The sequence below is a fragment of the Rhynchophorus ferrugineus genome, unplaced genomic scaffold (assembly GCF_030347505.1).
Source record: "Rhynchophorus ferrugineus isolate W39M unplaced genomic scaffold, kcgeb_rfMv2 rfM9, whole genome shotgun sequence".
In the NCBI taxonomy this organism is placed as follows: domain Eukaryota; kingdom Metazoa; phylum Arthropoda; class Insecta; order Coleoptera; family Curculionidae; genus Rhynchophorus; species Rhynchophorus ferrugineus.
In genome coordinates, this window is record NW_027472588.1 from 10,088,568 (window position 1) to 10,099,458 (window position 10,891).

At 30.0% G+C, this 10,891-nt stretch overlaps 1 protein-coding gene across 2 annotated transcripts in view; it reads right to left on the reverse strand.

Annotated features, from left to right (window-relative positions):
• The window catches only part of kkv (hyaluronan synthase-like protein kkv), a 64,323-nt gene extending 54,567 nt beyond the window's left edge, over positions 1–9,756 (reverse strand). For both annotated transcript variants that reach the window (XM_076413062.1, XM_076413061.1), the window contains exon 1: positions 9,528–9,756. The gene's annotated coding sequence lies outside the window, so the exon portion shown is untranslated. The remainder of the gene's footprint in view (positions 1–9,527) is intronic.
• Positions 9,757–10,891: the final 1,135 nt, after the last annotated feature.

Sequence of the window (10,891 nt, forward strand, 5' to 3'; positions counted from 1 at the left end):
AAAACGAGCTTAATAATTGTTGTTAATATTTTGTCCCAGCATTATGTATTTTACTTTGTTGGTATTTTCAATCGCTTTATCAAGTATTTCCCAATATGTGAGAATATGCAATTAAGTCATATCTCCTATATATCTATAAACGACGTGACTAATTTATTTCTTTCAAGGTTGCCATTCTTAAGTTATGTACACGTTAGGTTTATAATTAGTTGATTTTATTGTGAAATTTCCACGGTTTATATAGATTTTTCAATTAGTGTGATTGGTTTGGTAAAATTTATCATACACATCAAGAGTTATTACATCGTTTATGTTGAAAAATGTTTTCTCATACACTCCATGTTGTTTAAGGTGTTGTTTTTGGCACAATACCGATAGCATTCAAAGATAAAAGTCCGCGAATGTATCCTTTCATAGTTTCGACACATCCTTTTATTAATATTTATCAAAAAAAACTACGTGTTGCGTCTAGTGGTTAAAATACAGTGAAATATTAAATTTGGTGTTTAATTCTATGAAGTTTCTGTTGTATAAATCGTTAATTTAATGGGTAAAACAAAAACAATTTACATGGTTAGTGGTTCTATAAGAAGGAATATTATTGAATACTCCAAAATATGATTTCACTAATATCACACTAACACCAAATACTACTAGAGATGATTTTATTCTTATATATGCGATTTATCTTTATAAAAGTATAAGAATAACAGTATATTATATACATATGCTATCGTGGAGTTATTAAGTGTATACAGACGTTCAAAATTCGACATTAATTATATTTTTGTGGTGTCATTTGAAAACATCTGCTGCCAAAGCCCATAAAATACCTTAGATAACTTATAGGTATGCTATTGTCATTTTGATGTTACTGACAAAGAAAGTTCGAATACAATGAATTGCAAGACTTAGTGGCAATCAAAGTAAACCTAGCTTAAACTCTCAAGGAACCCATCAGCAGTTTAGCATTTGACGAACTAACTGTTTTTATGCAATAGGAAAGATCCACAAGGAAGGGGAATGGCTACCACAGTGAAAATACCATTTGGAACCGTTTCAACATCGCGGATTCATTGTTTGCTAACCAAAAAAAGAAGAGTTCCCGTGGTCTATTATGACTGGCGATGAAAATTGGATCAACTGCGATAAGTCCAGGAGAGTCATCCACATTGACATAAAAGCGAAATATTCAGAGCCAGTGGGATCAGCAAGGTGTAGTGTATTACGAGTATACTGCTGAAACCAGAACTGCACAAGTCTACTGAACTTAATTATACAAATTGAATGACGTATTGGTGCAAGAATTATAAAAAATAACAGAAATATTTTGGTTTTACCAATTTTTCTTCGAAAGAAAAAAATGATCAGAATACATGCAAGCACTTAATAATTATTCGACTTTATTCCTGTAGTAAACTTTAAATGGAAATATAATCTATTAATGTATGCCAACTGCCAACTGCCAACCAACAAAATGAAACAGATTTCTGCAAAGTGATACAAATCATTTAATGAGTCCGTCTGCTGACGATAGAAACTTTTCCTGTTATCATGGCAGATGCGAATCTAATTGGGATTCATCGCGTTACACGTAACGCGTTTTCTCATCGAACTATTTATATCGCCGCATTTAGAAATGAGGTATTTCTCAACAGTTCCCGAAAGACAATTCCAATGAATTTCGTTGCTCTAATTCACACGAATATGTCGATTTTACGCAGTAGGCGGCGACTACAAAAAAAATTACCCATGGCTATATTTTCGGTTCCGAAATCAGAGTTTCTTACGGTATTGTCGTGGACAGCAAGGCCAACGGGGTAACTAGTCTCGCAACTTCAGTTTACGAGAGTGACAGGAAAAGTTTTTGTGTTAAAAAAACATGATCTTGATGAAATATATTGGATATAATAAACAATGTATGTAATATTGTGTTGTATCTAGTCATGCGAGACTTCTAGATTACTAATATTTGTTGACGTTCTGGTGAATATAGACCTTATGATGTTCAATTGTCTCTTATATTGTAAACATACAGTTTAAATAGAAGTGTAATTAAATTTAAAACTTTTTAAAATTGTCTAATTATTTTGCAATTCTAGTTTCTTCTAGAATTACACATATAGTTTATCCAACAAACCAGCAGTGAACGACATTATCAAGATAATGTTTTAATACCAGGCAATATTTTCCTTCTAAATGTATTCTAGTTTAAAAGAAATACAATTCTGTCTGATACGTTCGAAAATGTAACCGAATCAGCCTGCAAATGGCGACATTATGACGTTATAAATTAATAAGATGATGTGAGTTCATTTCTAGTTTGGATAGACTATAGCTTTCAGAAATTTTGATAGAACGTTGCCTAATAATTTAAATATTTTTTTAATGATAAGTTTAAAGCTTTGCAGTTGATAGCAGATTCCTATAATTGTTTATCCTGATTTAGGTTTGACTTTTGTGATAAGTATTTACACATACCAAAAAAAATGCGTGCAAAAACTTTTTAAATCAATTTTCCTAAACATGACATCGATTAAATATCTCAAAATAAGAAATTTGAATTGATATATGATGATGAAAAACCATAATTTTTTATTAAGTTTTAGATTTTACTCACAATACTATTAAGTTACTAAAATGAGAATATATTTTAATTTCCTTTTTTTTTTCGCTTTTTTCTTTGGCCAGCATTAACAATTTAAGTATTTTATCTTAGATTAAAAAGCTTGCAGAATTATTTAAAATAGAGTCTTAATGTAATGTAAATGTGTAATTTGAAAGAGCGTTACTTGAAAATAAGACTTTAACATATTTACAATATTCCCCGGCATATCATTCCGTTTACATATTTTAACTTTCACTGGTCAGTAAACCAGATCCAATTGGTTAAAGAATATACGATAAATTATAACTAAATACTGTTGTTATAAAAGAAAGCAGAACTAACAAAGTATTATGTTATTACTTATTAACAATATCATTGTTTGAAACGTTTAATTTAACGTGGATGGGTCATGATTATCTGGCTCGATTTATTACTGCTACAAAATTCAGCAGATCATCCGGCAGATTTCATTCTAGTTACTGTTTGGCTTCAATAATATCTTCCCATCAATTATAGCTTCAGTATAATGTCGCTTCTTCCTTTTTTAAACACTTTCAGCTTCAGTTACGTTTTCAGCCCAATCTTATTTGTAATATTAATGGGTCGAATAATAAACACATGTCAACTAACTCTTGAGAATGTGACACATAGACGATATTATGATATTAAGAGAATATGAAGTTATCATTAATAAAAGTAAAACTAAAATCATAGTGATGCGAGAGCTAGAAGTATCTGGGTATAGAAATCGAAAGTAATAGAAGCCAGAATTAGAAATACTATGAATTTTTATTTCGCAATAAATAGTAAATTCACTAATAAAGAGAAATATTAACCAAACCAAAATGGAAGTGTAGAAACCAATTTATAGACTAACCCTAACATTGGGTTGAGAGACGTGGGCATTGTCAAGGAGATATGAAAGTAAGATACAATCAGCAGACATGCAATGCCTCAGAAGATTCAGGGGTTCAAAAAAAAGTATAGAACGAGAACTAAAGAAATAAGAAAAACCCTTAATATAGAATAAGTGGAAGAGTACATAGGAAAAATACAATTCAGCTTGAGGGAACACTTACAGTACATGGATGACAAAAGATAGATAAGAGCAGCAAGGATGGGGAGGAGAAAAATCACAGGAGATTTAAGCGAACCTGGGATGAATGAATCAGAGAAATATTTCAGAAGAGTGGAAAAAACTCGGTCGAAGTAGACAGGCTGAGCAGAGACAGAAAAAAAAAATGAATGAATTGGAACCAATAAAAAACAATAATATGTAACAATTTTAAGAGTCTTGTAACATCAGAGAAAATTTTATTAGCATTAGCTAAGGGGAATATTGTGTAAACACAGGTAATGTCATAAAATCTTAAAGGCGTCTTCTGAGAAATGTTATATTATTAGGTTCTAATTATTTTTATACAACCGTTAAGTATTACACCTAATTAGAAATAGTTGCATAACAAAAATCTTACGTTGGCAATTCTACCAACAATGATTATTTGAAAAATATCAAGGAACCATTACATCTCCAGACGTAATTTAATGAGTGTGTCTTGTCCTTTAATAGACTGACTCATGAAAAATAGAAAGTCAAGGTGACAGCAGAATAGCAGAGATATCTAAGCAGGACTTACATAAAATGTCATAGGTTATAAACATAACTGTTAAATAATATTTGTCTATTGAACGAAACGTAAACTCAGCTAGTTTTATAATATCCTTCGAATTCTTTTCTGGACGGGAGCTGTCATTTGTTATAATTTTAGTCGGGAAATTACCGTTATGTCATAATAATGCTGCTCCATTTCCTTTTATAAATATGTAGGAATTGCTTGCGTTTCTCTATTCGGTTTTTTATTGGTTCTTTTTAATCACGTTTATAAGCAACGTGTTTAACATTTAATGGATTTAAATTATACCGATTTTTTCACGTTTATATTAAATATGTATGGTATATGGTGAATTGAAAAGTGGTCTGTCCATAAATATTCTTTTATAGTTAGTTTACAGCTATTATAAAATTTTTAATAACTATATAGAACCGTCATATATGGGGAGGTCTTTTTCGAGGTTTTCAGTTACATGTTGACAAAATTATATATATATATATATATATATATATATATATATATATATATAATTATATATATATATATATATATATATAATTATATATATATATATATATATATATATATATATATAATTATATATATATATATATATATATATATATATATATATATATATATAATTATATATATATATATATATATATATATATATATATATATATAATTATATATATATATATATATATATATATATATATATAATTATATATATATATATATATATATATATATATATAATTATATATATATATATATATATATATATATATATATATATATATATATATATAAAATATATAATGTATTAATAATGTTTTACACATACCAAACATCGAACCGATTTACTTTATTTTTAGGACAATAAACTATTTTCTTTTATGTCTTTATCGCTTTGCTACTAAAACAAAGCAAAACGTACTAAGTATTAACGTAGAAAGCTTTGTGTAGCTTTTAATGATTTTCTATCCTTTGGATGTTTGACTAGAATATTAATTCAGTTAGTCAAGTTGGCCTAAAGGCTTCCTCCATGGTAAAACAATAGTTTTATAAGACTTTAAGGGACCAGCTTTGGAATACAAACACAAATAAATAAGCTTAAAACATATTTTCATACTATATAGCAGTCAGTTCGTCAGATTATACATAAAATAACTTTCTTACTAATCTAATAATTATATAAGACTTGAATTGATTTGAAATCATAATGAACGCCCAACAACATAGTAGATTAAGCTTAAGATAGATTATATAAACGTGGAATATTAAGCCGGTTAGATCTTACTATAAGTCATATAATCTTCATGTCATGTTTTGACCCATGAACTATATATATATATATATATATATATATATATATATATATATACATATATATATATATATATATATATAGCTAATGTCCCAAGTTTCATTAATAATATTCACCAGCACTTTACACACTTCATCAGCACTTTTTGAAATTCTAATCTTAGACTGGAAGATTTTCTCAAGAGATTGGAGATTATTAATGTACATTTTAATAAAAAAACAATATTATAATTATGAAATATTCATAATGATATCAAAACTAAATTTCTTGTGCAGAAAATATATAACCAGACTTCCGCACTTTATTTCTATATAAAATGTATTGTTTTATGTCATGTAATAAAATAAAAATTACTGTCTCGCGAGCATTAAACAACTTATCAATATGAAATAATTCAAGTAATAGCAACGTTCAAATATATCTCAGTATATATATCACGCATACCTTTAAGTTCTACGCAATATAATATTTTACGTAACTTCTTGGCCAATATTTTGTCGTGCAAAAAGCTAGAAGGGTACCATACCCACAATAAACTTGTCAAAAATAACACTGATTGATTATCACGTCAATCAGACTCATTAGAAATACGTACAATACATTAATATTCAGGTATTTTAATTGGGCTGATATTTCTACGTAATTGGGAATCGTTCACACTATTTAAATGATTCACGACTTATCAACAACGATATTCAAGATCATACTCAAGATTTAGTTTTCAAGATTCACTAGTTTTACATTTTTATTTTTAGGCTTCGTCATTTTCTGATTTATCATATTCTGAATATGTGTTTCAGAGTAAAATAGAAAATTAGGAATTTTACCTTCAAAATATTGCCCGTGGTCTTTCATAATTTAGAGACTAACTTTCTTAACAGGGGGCTATCCGAAACGTAGCCCAAAAATCACCAATTATACCAATAATTACGCATTCGATGAACAACGTCTTCACATTCACTTTATATCACATGTTTCGACTGTCTTGCGACTGTCTAGTTCCGATATAATATATATATATATATATACATATAACCAGAGGTTTTACATATAACCAGATTAATTAGAGGACAACAATTAACCTTGATTTTATAGTGGTTCCTTAACTATATCAAACCAGAACGCCTTGATAATCAAATGAAATTGTTCACGTTCCCAAATTACAGAGAAGGTGGTACTTAACACATTCCGCTCTAAGTTTAAGTATAAATGAAGCATATATAGCAGCGATGTTAAAATTTACTAAAGTCAATAGAAGTCTGATACAGGTTAATGTATCGAATAACATTTCGATTATAGGAAAGTGTAGGTATTTTTCTTTAATCAAGTTGGTGTTGTATTGAAGCAGATGGCTTGTTGGTACGGTAACGACCAGCTGCCAATATTAACCTACTTTCACTTGCATTGCAATGTTCGTTCACGCTGTAGTTTACTGCTTAGATATATTATTTCTCTTGCGGAACATTTGATGTTATTTAATCTAGCTAAAGTGCATGTCGCTTATAGATTTATAGGGTGTAGATATTTCTCATTTAATCTCGATTTTCTTTATATATTTTTTAATAATGGCTTTTGATGGATTGGATACTGAACAAAAGGCTCAATATAGTATACTAAAAGATATTATAATAAAAACAAAAAACTTGAAGGTTACTGTTGTAGATACCTGTTGATGTCTCTCGGAAATTTATATCTGAAAAACGGTATTTAATATTAACTTAAGCCACTTGATTACTATACCTGACAGGTATTTATAATTTATTTTAGTTAATCGGATTTATTTGACGAATATAACAAGTTTCTTTGTGTAGATTCACATCAAAATAGTGGTTTATAACAAAGTTCATGGGTCAAGACATGACATGAAGATTATATGGCGGGCAAACTGTTAAAATTAGCGGTATAGCTGATGTCTGAAATCAAGTTTGACTCATCCCTACATTTTTTAAGGTCATGTCGTCATAGACATGACATGACGTTATAAATATTTGTACACCGATGACTTAATAGTAAGATCTAACCGTCTTAATATTCGGGACACGTTTATATAATCTATCTTAAGCTTAATCTACTATGTTGTTGGGCGTTCATTATGATTTCAAATCAATTCAAGTCTTATATAATTATTAGATTAGTAAGAAAGTTATTTTATGTGTAATCTGACGAACTGACTGCTATATAGTATGAAAATATGTTTTAAGCTTATTTATTTGTGTTTGTATTCCGAAGCTGGTCCCTTAAAGTCTTATAAAACTATTGTTTTAACATGGAGGAAGCCTTTAGGTCAACTTGACTAACTGAATTAATATTCTAGTCAAGTATCCAAAAGATAGAAAATCATTAAAAGCTACACAAAGCTTTCGGTATGTACGTTTTGCTTTGTTTTAGTAGCAAAACGATAAAGACATGAAAGAAAATAGTTTATTGTCCTAAAAATAAAGTAAATCGGTTCAATTTTTGGTATGTGTAAAACATTGTTAATAGGATATTGTTTAATCTGCCTTACAAACATACGAATACTATAAAACCCATATTATGCATTACTATATTATGCGATTTTGGGTATACGATTAAGCATGCTTGAAGAATATGAAGAGACACGTTCAATGACACTACAAAATCGGTGTTAGACGTAGGCAGGTATCTAAAAAGATTTTTCAAACGTATCAAATAGCCCAGGTAATGATTAATTATCATTTTAATAACAGTACCCGTAGTGGATATGTTTATTTACGTTTGATGAGCGATGAATGATTACACGAAGTAATCTCACTGTCTACGCTTATAATTATTGGCTAGTACACGTAATTTATATAGGTAACGGTACTCGAAACATAAAGTTTTACAGTACAGCGTTATTTATAGGTTATGTACGTATGTAGGCGCCTCGTTTTGTCACCAGAAGTGTTGTCGAATAGAAAATAAACAGTACCCGTTAGTTTCCATTATTATAAAGCAAAAATAGTAGATCGTCTGATGTTAGGTAAGATTTTACTGTGCGAAATGTTTTGATTAGAATGTTATTATATTGTCTTATTGCAAAATCGAAGTAATTTCAAACTTGGATAACGTATCCTTTTACTTTAATAGAAAGTATATGTTTATTCAATTGTATTGAATTAGTAATTGCTGTTTTACCATGAGAATGTATTTTATAGAGTATGTATATTTGAATAATTGCGATTAGTCACTTCATTATGTAAATAAATGTAAAAATCGGAGTCTTACATTATAAAGAATAATTTTATTCATTGGTATTTGATATACTGGGGCCTATAGGCTTTGAACCACTGAATGCACCAGCTGACAAATGACTAATTCCGGTCTTACCTAGCTGGGTTACCGGCGTGACTGGGATGATTGTTGACTGATTACATTCTCTGATATTGAGTGATATTCTTCTTCATATCTGGAGATCTATCATTTACAATAAAATTAAATACATAATATTTTTTTAATTTAATTATATATTAGAAGAAGTACACTTTTTTAAATTTTTCTTTTGCGTACTTTAAGATCGAAATTCTGGAAGGCAGTATGTTTATTTTATTAGATTATTGTAAGGCTATGAATCTTTTTTTTATTTTACAAAGATGTAAAAATTTACTAAGAATCCTGGACAAGCATGAATATTATCTTGATAATCCTATTAATTCTTTATCGTAAGAATAAATATTTATATAAACTAATAATCTATTAATATATTCAATGTATCCATTGCAGATGAATTAGAAAGTAAAACTGGAGACCTAGTTTGTGATATGTCTCCTTTTTGGTGACCTCGTTCTTTCAAGAATTTCTTTTTATTTATTATTTATTAACGTGACTCTCTATTTCGCAAAAACTATTTTGATGCAGTTGATAAATGCCATCGATGTGTGGTTTATGGTTTCAAATATTTATACTCACATCTACTAGGAAGTTGTCACTAATTTTTTACACCATCGGAATAATAATGAAGAAAGTTACTTACTGTAAATGAAATCGTATTTCCCACTTTTACTGCTAGACAGTCACTGTAAACGCTAAATGAATCAGTCAATGAAAAATCACACATCCACTAGTATTTTTTGTATTTCATCTTCTTCTGATTAAAAGCTTCTACTGAAGAGATTCGTATTACGCGCCACGATTTGGACTGGTCCGCTATTGCCCCATTCTCGGCTCGGCAATCAGACGTTATCAACCAACAACTGACAGCCGAAGAAACGAAGAAGTCGAATCCGTTCACTTTTGGCGGGCGAGCATGCGCGCCATGTGGGTGAATGTCTTAAGTAGGTAGTCGAAGACCTCGAAGATTGCGGATATTCCTGCGAAATAGTTGAGCGGGGTTTGGTGGCAGCCTTGCCGCTTGTCACACACTGAACAACGTTCGGGATTGTGCCGAGAAGGTGTGTTTCATCCACATTCTTTTTTCTGAGAATGTTGTGGTATTTTTGTATTAATATTATGAATCAATATTGAAAGATTTACCATGTGTACCGGAAAGTCATTATTGTTTCTTCAGAAAAAACTGCATCAATTTCAAGAAATTGTAAAAATGTTTTTATTCAAAGTATTGATTATATGGTTCTATAATTCTTGCACATCTTTCAGGAAATTTATGCGTACTATTCCAAAAAAAAAAAATGTTTGTCCTAACCAAAACTTTGACCACTTGATTATTAGTATTTCTGCTACAAGTATTCAATATATTTTAGAAATAATTTAGCGTTATTACAAATTGCTAAAATATTGTTATACATAGTAGATAGTACACAGTATATTAAAATATTTTTAGGTAATATTCTACTTTTTACTGATAGGTCAATTGAAAAGTCCGCGGCCTACCATAGTAAAACCCATTTTTTTGGCAAAATTAGTTTTTGTTTTCAACGTAATTCCCTTCAAGGGTGACACACTGATTATAGCGACCCTCCGATACTTTCGACTTTTCGATACAAATTTTGTAGTACGATTTGACCTTTGCTTCAAAATAGGCCTCAATTTCGGCGATCACCGTTTCATTCGACGAAAATTTCTTCCCAGCTTCCAGGATCCTTCCCAGGATTTTTGCCATCGTTTTCACTAATTTGTGACACGGTGCATTGTCTTGGCAGCAGCGCCTCCTTTTTCTTCAAATGCAGCCGTTTTTCGGCGATTAAGTCATTGAAATGGTCCAATAACGCTATGTAAGAGTCGCTGTAATGGTCCTTCCTTTTTCAAGGTAGTCAATGAAAATTATTCCATGCGCATCCTAAAATATTGCGATTGTTGCGTTTTCCCACGCTTTGGAGCGGGTTCATCGTGTGCAGTCCACTCGGATGACTGTTGATTGGACTTCGGGCTGAAATGATA